The sequence below is a fragment of the Hordeum vulgare genome, chromosome 6H (genome assembly GCF_904849725.1).
Source record: "Hordeum vulgare subsp. vulgare chromosome 6H, MorexV3_pseudomolecules_assembly, whole genome shotgun sequence".
In the NCBI taxonomy this organism is placed as follows: Eukaryota; Viridiplantae; Streptophyta; class Magnoliopsida; order Poales; family Poaceae; genus Hordeum; species Hordeum vulgare.
Genome location: NC_058523.1, coordinates 517,591,805 through 517,600,743, shown reverse-complemented (window position 1 = coordinate 517,600,743; position 8,939 = coordinate 517,591,805). Strand labels below are relative to the sequence as shown.

The 8,939-nt window shown below is 45.9% G+C and overlaps 1 pseudogene; it reads left to right on the top strand.

Annotated features, from left to right (window-relative positions):
- The first annotated feature begins 399 nt into the window (after window positions 1-399).
- On the top strand, window positions 400-2,298 carry LOC123405724 (annotated as a pseudogene).
- The last annotated feature ends 6,641 nt before the right edge of the window (window positions 2,299-8,939 follow it).

The following is an 8,939-nucleotide window of genomic DNA, read 5'->3' as shown; positions in this document are numbered from 1 at the left end:
ATTTTAAGATGCGTGTGTCCTGAAGTGGTTGTAACTGTTTTTGTGTTTCATGTGAATGAAGTCAAATTATATCTCTACTATTAAAGCAGGATGTGCCGTCGTGATGGTTCAACCAGCGATGGTTCGACCTCTCGATCCCACATTCGATCCCACCTTTCCCGTGCGGTAAAAAAGAGGAGCAGCAACCCTCGTTGACCCCGCGCGCAAAAAGATCGCAGGAGCACCCCACGTTCCCACGTTCCCTCGCAACCTTCCTCCACACGATTGAAAAAAAGAAACAACCACGACCCAGTCCCGTCCCCCGTCACACGTCCTTTGTCTCGGTCTGCCCCACTTCTCGCTCCCGATCCCTTCTCTCTCTCGATCTCGCCGCCGCCGCGGCCACAGTCGTGTTCCACGATGAACTGCCCATCCCATCGCCATCGGGCGCCCGCCTCGATCGCCGTCACGCAGCCCGTGCACGCCGCCCTTGTACGACCTGCTGGCCTCCACCACCGCAAGAGGCGTCTCTTCCAAGGCGTCGCAGCAGCACCACCATCAGCTGTTCGGCGAGATCGCCGACCAGGCCGTCTCCAAGGCGCCGTAGCAGCAGCACCAGCAGCTGTTCGGCGAGATCCCCGACCGCACCGGCCACGCCCGCTTCCGCCGTGGCCCCATCCAGTCACCGCCGCCGCCGCCTCCTCCAGCTCTGGTCGCTCCTCCTCCTTCCCCACCGCGCCCTCTCGCCATCGAGTCGTCCAGGCCGGCCCCTTTGACCGTCGTGGCGCCGGTTTCGATGGCCGCCCCGGTCCCGCAGCCGCAGAGCCTGACGCTGGACTTCACCAAGCCGAACCTGACCATGTTGGGCGCGACATCCATGACGTCCATGTCCTTCTTCTCGTCGGTGACCGCCGCCGAGGGGAGCGTATCCAAGGGCCGCAGCCTGGTGTCCGCCGGTAAGCCGCCGCTGTCCGGGCACAAGAGGAAGCCCTGCGCCGGCGCGCACTCGGAGGCCAACACCATGGGCAGCCGATGCCACTGCTCCAAGAGAAGGAAGAACCGCGTGAAGACGACGGTGAGATTAGCTCGCGTCCATCCAGATCCAATGAAGCGCCGCCGATGTCTGGGCAGTAGACGAGTGCGAGCTTCGGGGGCCATAGTATCACTGGGGAGGAGGGCAGACAAATGAGAGGGAGGCTGCTCGCCGAGAAGAAAGCCAACCAGCTTCTCACCAGGGTACGTAACTGATTTCCCCTTTGCAATATTAGCTGATCATTGCTTTTGTCATCATATTCCTGAAGTAGAATAGTTTTTTGTGTCCATATACTCTTTTTATTTTACTGCTATGGATTGGAGTAAATCTGATTTTTGATACCTTGATTTAGTTTGCTTCAGGTTCATGGATTCGTTCTTCGATGGTGACACTATCCATGTCAAGCGGCGGCATGATAAGAGCTCCGGCGAGGTCGTCATGTGCCGATGCATCTTCAAGCACATGCTGCCGACTCTGGGTGGTGTGTCTCTATTCCTTCCCCGTCCTGTTTTTCTTCACTCTCCCTTGGTTACTTTTCGCCTTAATCTTGATTTTTTTGTTGGTTCATGTTGTACATTAGTTCTTTCTGTGCTGGATGTTCAGCCCGTTGATGCTGCATGGAAGCATTGGAAGCAAAAAAAAGTCACATACCTTCCTGTAAGTGCATTTCCCCATCTTAATTTGGGTTGCTCTCGATGTCTCGCTTATCTATTCTTCTCCGCCCATCGTTCAGTGCAGGGTTGGTTCATGAGATGAGATAATGTGCTGTCATTTAGTTTACCCAACTGCTACATTGAAGATCGAGGAGTACAGGTGTGTATTAATTTGAACACAAAGTGTTACAATCTTCATTTTGAACTTATCTATGCAAGTGGATAAATTGGTCGAAGGAAAATGAAACCCCACCTGAACTTTTAGCACCCCGTATGTGTGTGATCACTTGTTGAGTTTTCCAATGTGATCAGTTTTCTTATGAATTCATGGGATTTTATATTCTAATCAAGTCCCGCAGTTCTGAGTTTTAATTCATGTGCAATAGTCACAAACAGATCTGCCTTGGATTCAAAATATTGCAGGCTTGAACTTATTTACATTTCAGTCAACTTCTGTTCACCAATGTCAGCCAGTGGGAGAGCCAAGTTTTCCTTCGACTATTCAAAAAATTTCTTGGACTATTCTCAATTTGTAAATTGCAGCTGAATTCTGAGTACATTTATGCCATCTATAGAAATAGATGGCCTGATGTGCCATTGTGCAACATCACGACGACGAACATCACCCAGTGAACACTGAAAAATTCTCGGATCAATATGCATTTGCGACTTGTTGTTTTGTCTTGTTTTAGTAAGGTTGCATCTCTTCTCTTCTATAATATTTTGGTAATTTTGTACATTAGGAAGTTTAATTCTTTTCTGATGATAGTTTAACTGTAGTCAAGATATGGAATCTGCATGTCCATTTTCCTGTATGTATCTGTTTTTACACTTCTATTATAGGTCTCGGAGTATTATGCCCGTTCAAGAAGCACAAGACCGAGCCTCTTCAGCAAGATTTTCAATATTAAGGGGGAAATCTTAAGGTGTACAAGTAAACACAGAAAGCTCTAGATATATTTAGTAAGAAATTTTCTTTGTACCTTGCATTGTAATTACACATGGGAAATACGGATGAGGTTCTCCATGTGAGCTGCAATCATAGATCTAAGAACCACCTTTTTAATGTAATTGATAAAATGTCAAAGAGTAACCGTGTGACCCACTATGCAGAGAAAGTGTAAGAACGACACACCTATTAACCCAGAATGTTATCAAGTTCAGGTATTACCATTATTGTATATATTCAAGCAGTGTGATGTAGTTACCATGACACATATCTTCACGAGAGAAGTTTTTGTGAAGCTGTAGCATAGGATAGCTTTCCTTCAGCACAGTTCAGATCATCATTGAATGAAATAAGAACATACCCATTACTTGTGTGAAATCTTATAGGAGAGGAAAGAAGTTTATGCAGACTGAACTTGACATTTTGCGAACTTATGTTGACACAAACTATAGACTGGGTCTCTAGCTTGGTGCTACCTTTATGGTGTTGTAGGTGCCATTCTTATTGGCCTGCTGGTACATATTCAGTTAATCACGCAGAGTTATAGGAATATAGGCAAGACTGGAATGTGTTCATCTGAAAACCTATAGACGCTTAACAATATATTAGTGATCTTGGATGCTATCACCTACATAGACTTTTTTCCCGCAATAGTGTGCTTCCAGTTTTTTTGTTCATGGACGATCACACCTAGCTCTTCGAGTATGTTGGTTCATGAACAGTCAGAAAGGGGGATCTGTCGTCTTCGTGATGGTTCGACCTCGAGCGACCCCCCTCCTACCGCTAGCCTTCCCACTGTTCCACCAATTTTTTTCAATCCCTCCATAAACCAGACGATAAACCAGCCGATTATAGTTCAATAAAAAACCTACATCGCACCTGGAACCACCACCCTTCGGTTGTTTCTTATGCCATTTTTGTTGTTGTTCTTTTTTTTATCTTTTTACTGATAGTTCTTTTTATGAATAGGTTGGGCCAAAGCAAATATCATCTATGATGTCATAGCAAAGGTTATCTGTCATGTAAGGTTGCTTCTGCCTTTTTGCGTTCTCGAGTAACTCGTTGTTATCCTGATTCCCACACAATCAAGGATACTAAATTTGGAGCAAAGTACTTAATGTGCAAAATAATTCAGATATCATTATTGTCAATGTACATACTTTACTTCAGATAGATCATATATTCTTGTAAGTACAAGATGTAGGCACTAGAAAAAGAATGTAATAACATGTAGCCATCTAGAATTATTCAGAGCATTCTAGAATAATATGCCCACTTCCATTATTCAGCTGATTATCTGTTCTGCTTATATAAAGAAAAAATATCCAAGGATTTCAAACAACAGTGGAAAAAGTCGAGGTGATCTAAGACCAGTCAATCCAGTCTTGTTTTGCGTACAGATTTGACTATGGTTTGGGTCTGGAATTCAAGATTGAGCATGAACCAATCAGATTTTGTTTCCGTTTTCAAGGGAAGATGTTATACATGTCATGATTGTTAGTATTGGCTCAATTTCTACTACAGTTATACAAAAAAGGATATGTAAAGATGAGGAGAGTGAGTAATCACATGCTTTTTGTTACTCAGTTGTTCATATTTAGAACTAGATAGAGGGAAAGAGAGTTGCTAGCTCATACTACTTGAGAGTGAAGGTCATTAAGACTTCAATTTTTTGTATAGTACCTTATATGATGGCATGTAGTTTTCATATATACATATACTTGAGATGTTTCTGGGTAAATCTGGAGCTATGATGAGTTATCACAATAAATTGTGTATATACATATGATGGCATGTAGTTTTCGTATATGCATATACATATACTTCTCTTTTTATCATCTTCCCAAATGTATGTTCTTTTGCCTTACTCCCTTTGATGAGTTATCACAATAAATTTAGGTTTGGAAAATACATGAAGCATTGGTTTGAATTGTTTGGTTAATACAAATTATGAATTTTCAGGGAAACAACTCACCATTCATGAGTGTTATTAATCCATACAAAAAGCAAGAGACACAACATAAACGCGGTAACATATCATGTCATCGTAAATGTTAACATACCATATAAGAGAAACGCACACCTACGCATGAGCGTTTGTCCTGTTGGTAGGGTATGATGTCCCGTGGCCACGGACGATCAACTAGTCTGATTTAGATGAGTTCTAGGCACTCCCAAATTTATTTGCTACTCCAAGTCAAAAACCAACTAATTTATAAACATTGAGTAGGTTACTATTTACAGTATTTTGGCTAAAAAATTATTATTTTGAAAAGAAGTCAAATGTTTATTTCTTGGGAGTGCCTACTCAATGTTTATATATTAGTTGGTTTTTGACTTGCAGTAGCAAATAAATTTTGTGTTTTTGCCCGGAAATCATTGTTGTTGTTTTTTTGTGAAAATTATAATTAGTGAAAAACAAAATTAAATTTAATCTGAAAATACTTTTGAACTATTCTGTTTTTTATTTAATTAATAAAATAATTTTTCATATAGGATGCATCTACAATGAGAAACCAATGTGTATTTCTTGCTGTCGATACATCATATTGAGTGTCTATTTAGCACTGATTGAAATTAAAATGAGTAGGATCCATCTAAGATACATCTAGGTAAAACATAAGTATGTCTCACATCTAAGGTGACATCATCCTTTATAATCCCGTTCCACCTCCCACCTTTGTCCTTGTTTGTTGCCGTTGTTGCTAGGGTTTCACGTGAGGGAAATACAAAAGAAAGTGAGTGCAAAATTGGTCCAATTATTCATCCCGCCACGGATCGACCCTAAGCTACCTTCTGGCCGGTGTCAAAGCAAGCCACGGGAAGCGCTAGGAATCAGACTACTGATTCCTAGCCTCCCATCAGACCAGTCTGCTGCCGTTGGATTATAGCGAGGTGTACCCTTAGATGCAGAATTAATTTTGGTAGGAAGTTTGTTTTGATATAGAAGCATGTAATTTCAGGCAATTAATCCCAGACATTTATGAAGCTGGTCGAGCAGTTTGAGGAAACTAATTATAGAAGGATTGATGTGGCATAAAGACTTTCCAAATGAAATTTCTTCCTTATGAATCACATTTTATTTCTTTTCCAATATTCCTGAAAATTGCATTGAGCGAAAATATTTTGTTAGGAAGCACTTCTTGTTTCCAATATTCCTTCAAATTGCATCAAGCGCCAAAAAATATGCTTCGGTCTGAAAGATCGTGTTGCTAGTTATTAGTTGCTTGCTTCTCACTGAAATTTGCTTCCATGTTGAAGTAAGATTTGCTTCCACGTATGTGGACTCCAAATAAATTTGATTACATCATGAACAAATTTCGTGCCATGTTGACTGGAAATAAATTTTCTTACATGTTGACTGGAAATTTCGTGCCATGTTGACTGGAAATAATAGAAAAATAAAAATGCTCCATGTGTTCATCTTACATGATTCTGACAATTTGCAAACGTACTACCTTCAAGTTGTTGATATTATGTTCATATGGCATGCTTCTTAGGTGATACATATTTGCATCAATTTGCTTGTAATTTTTTTCCTTTAATACTTCATACAAGCACTAGGTTCACTTGTTTGAGCAGTGCAAGTATATCTATCTATCTAAAAGTCTCCAACGACTTGAACGTCGTGGCCACACAGGTTAATCACATAGTATAGTTGGTCCTCATCGTCTCTTATCAATTTTACTGCTTCTTTCATCTGCTTGGGTGGTTCCTTCACATGCTTCGATTATTTATGTGCTCTTTTGCTACGTATTTGAATTTGAAACACTGCATTTGTTTGAAACAAACTAAACTATTTGATGGGGTTACAGTCCTAGGGTAGGGTCATAGGCCTGCCCTATAGGTCCTACCCAAGGACTACCCTTCATAAGGGACAATGCCCCTAGTCAGTTCCGACTGAATTAAGGACTTCCCATCATCCAGTCGGTGACGATTCCTCCATCATCCAGTCGGAGATGAGCATTCGGAGCGTATCAAACTTACCGACTGGATTCCACTCTGTACATCGTAACCCCCTGGAGGGCAACGGTCATACGTTTTCATGTACCTTTATTAGCATTTAAGGCATACGTTACCTATAACGTAGACATTTAATGGCCACTACTCCACCCCTGTGCACCGAACCGTTGTGAAGGGCAGCGCACTCTATATAAGTCGCCCTTCCCCACTGGTGCAGGGGTTAGCAATTCACTGTAATCCATATTCCACTCGACATCAAGCTCCCAAGAGCACTGAGACGTAGGGCTTTTACCTCCACCATAGAGGGGCCTGAACTCATACAACCTCGCCGTAGCTAAGGCTCTGCCCATCCTTTCGTACCCTACACATCTACTGTCAGACTTATACCCACGACAGTTGGCGCCCACCGTGGGGCAGGCATCTAAGCGACTTTCGGCGAGTTTGCGACTACATCTTTTCATCATGTCGTCCGGTGGAGATTTGTGCATGGGTCATGAGATCCTCTTCGGAGCCCTCTCCTTCATCGTCGACGATTCGGCATGGCTTCGGGATGCTCCTGTCGACGTCGAGGCGCTCCCCAGTCGCGGGGCTACGCACTTCTGTGTCGGCGCCCGCGGCATCCTTCTTCTCCAGCAGTCGGCTCCGGTGTCGACCTTCGCCCCCGTCATGCGCAACAACAAGCGGTCTCGCTGTCCGCGGCTCCAGCGTTGGGTGCAACACGCCCAGGCGCGCCAGAGCGCGTCTTCACAAGTGGCGGTCCTCGAGTCGGTTGTAGTTGCGCCGCCGTCCGAGCGCTCGGACTCAGTTCCGACTGAGTTTCCTTCCGAGTACTTGGGTCGCGGGCCTGCAGCCGAAGTGCACATGGCCAACTCCCATGAAAGTCCCCGCCAAACGGGCCTAAACAAGCACGAGGTCGGTGAAACATCCGGCGCTCGCTGTCAGCCCCGCCGTTCTGCCAGTCGGCGCACTCGTCAGAGCAAAGTGGAGGTGTTCCGCACACCCGTCCTCAACCTGGCTGCCGCCGCCAAGATAGCCGATTCCCTCCAGCCGACTGATTCAGAGGCTGGCAGAGGGATCGAGAAGATCCATGCCCTGCTGCACACGGCGCAGCAGCAAAATTTGGCGGTCTCCCAGTCGCACAACAGGATCCACAATAGTTCTGTTCGGCGAACACGCATCGGTCGGTTCACAGCCCCGGTTCTCATCAGCGACATAGGGGAGGCAGCCGTTCCATGAATCCCGAAGATCGTCACCGTTCACGCAACCCTCCGCGGGGTGGGCTCTACGGGCCCCGACATCATGATGATCGGCGTTCGGTTGGTGACACTTATGATCCAAGGCCCGACGCAAGAGGATATATCGCCCAGAGGAGGGTCGACAGGGGCCGGGCCCACCGCGATGGTCATGATATAGACCGTCCGAGTGGAAGCAGGATCATCGTCTCTGGCCCCGAGTGCTTCAGTCGAGCCATCCGTTCGGCTGGCATCCCTCCCAACTTCCGATTGGCGACGGGGATCAGCAAGTTTACAGGAGAATCCAAGCCAGAAACGTGGCTGGACGACTACCGAGTGGCAGTCCAGATCAGCGGTGGGGACGACCAGGTCGCCATGAAACATCTCCCCCTGATGCTCGACGGCTCGGCACGAGCGTGGCTGAACCAGTTGGCTCCTTCAAGCATCTACAGTTGGACAGATCTGGTCCGAGTCTTCATCAGGACCTTCGAGGGGACGTGCAAACACCCTGCTGGTCTCGTGGAGCTCCAGCACTGTGTCCAGAAGCAGAATGAGCCCCTGCGCGATTTCATCTAGCGTTGGACAACCCTCTACCACACGGTGGAGAACGTCACAGAGCACCAAGAAGTTTGCGCCTTCAAGGCAGGCGTGCGGTACAGAGATCTGTACCTGAAGTTCGGTCGAACAGGCGACATCTCCATGAGCAAGATGATGGAGATAGCGGCACGCTATGCAAATGGCGAAGAAGAGGACCGCATTCGTAGCGGAAAGCACAAAGCAGTCGCCGATGGAGATGGGAACAGCACTCGGAAGCAGAAGCAGAAAGCTCCGTCCACTCCGCAGGCAGAGGCCGCAGCCGTTACCAATGCCAAGTTCAAGGGCAAGGGGAAGGCTCAGTTCACCCCCAAGAAGAAGCAGTTCGGAAACCACATCCTGGACCAGCCATGTCCAATCCACACGAAGATGGATGAAGAGGGCAACGCCATATTTCCGAAGCATACCACTCGTCAATGTCGCCTCCTGATCCAGGGGTTCGGCGAAGGGCAGCCGAGCGAAAAGGACAATGAACAGGATGAGGAGGACAAGGAGGATCCGTTCCCCCAAGTCCATGCCACACTGATGATTTTTGC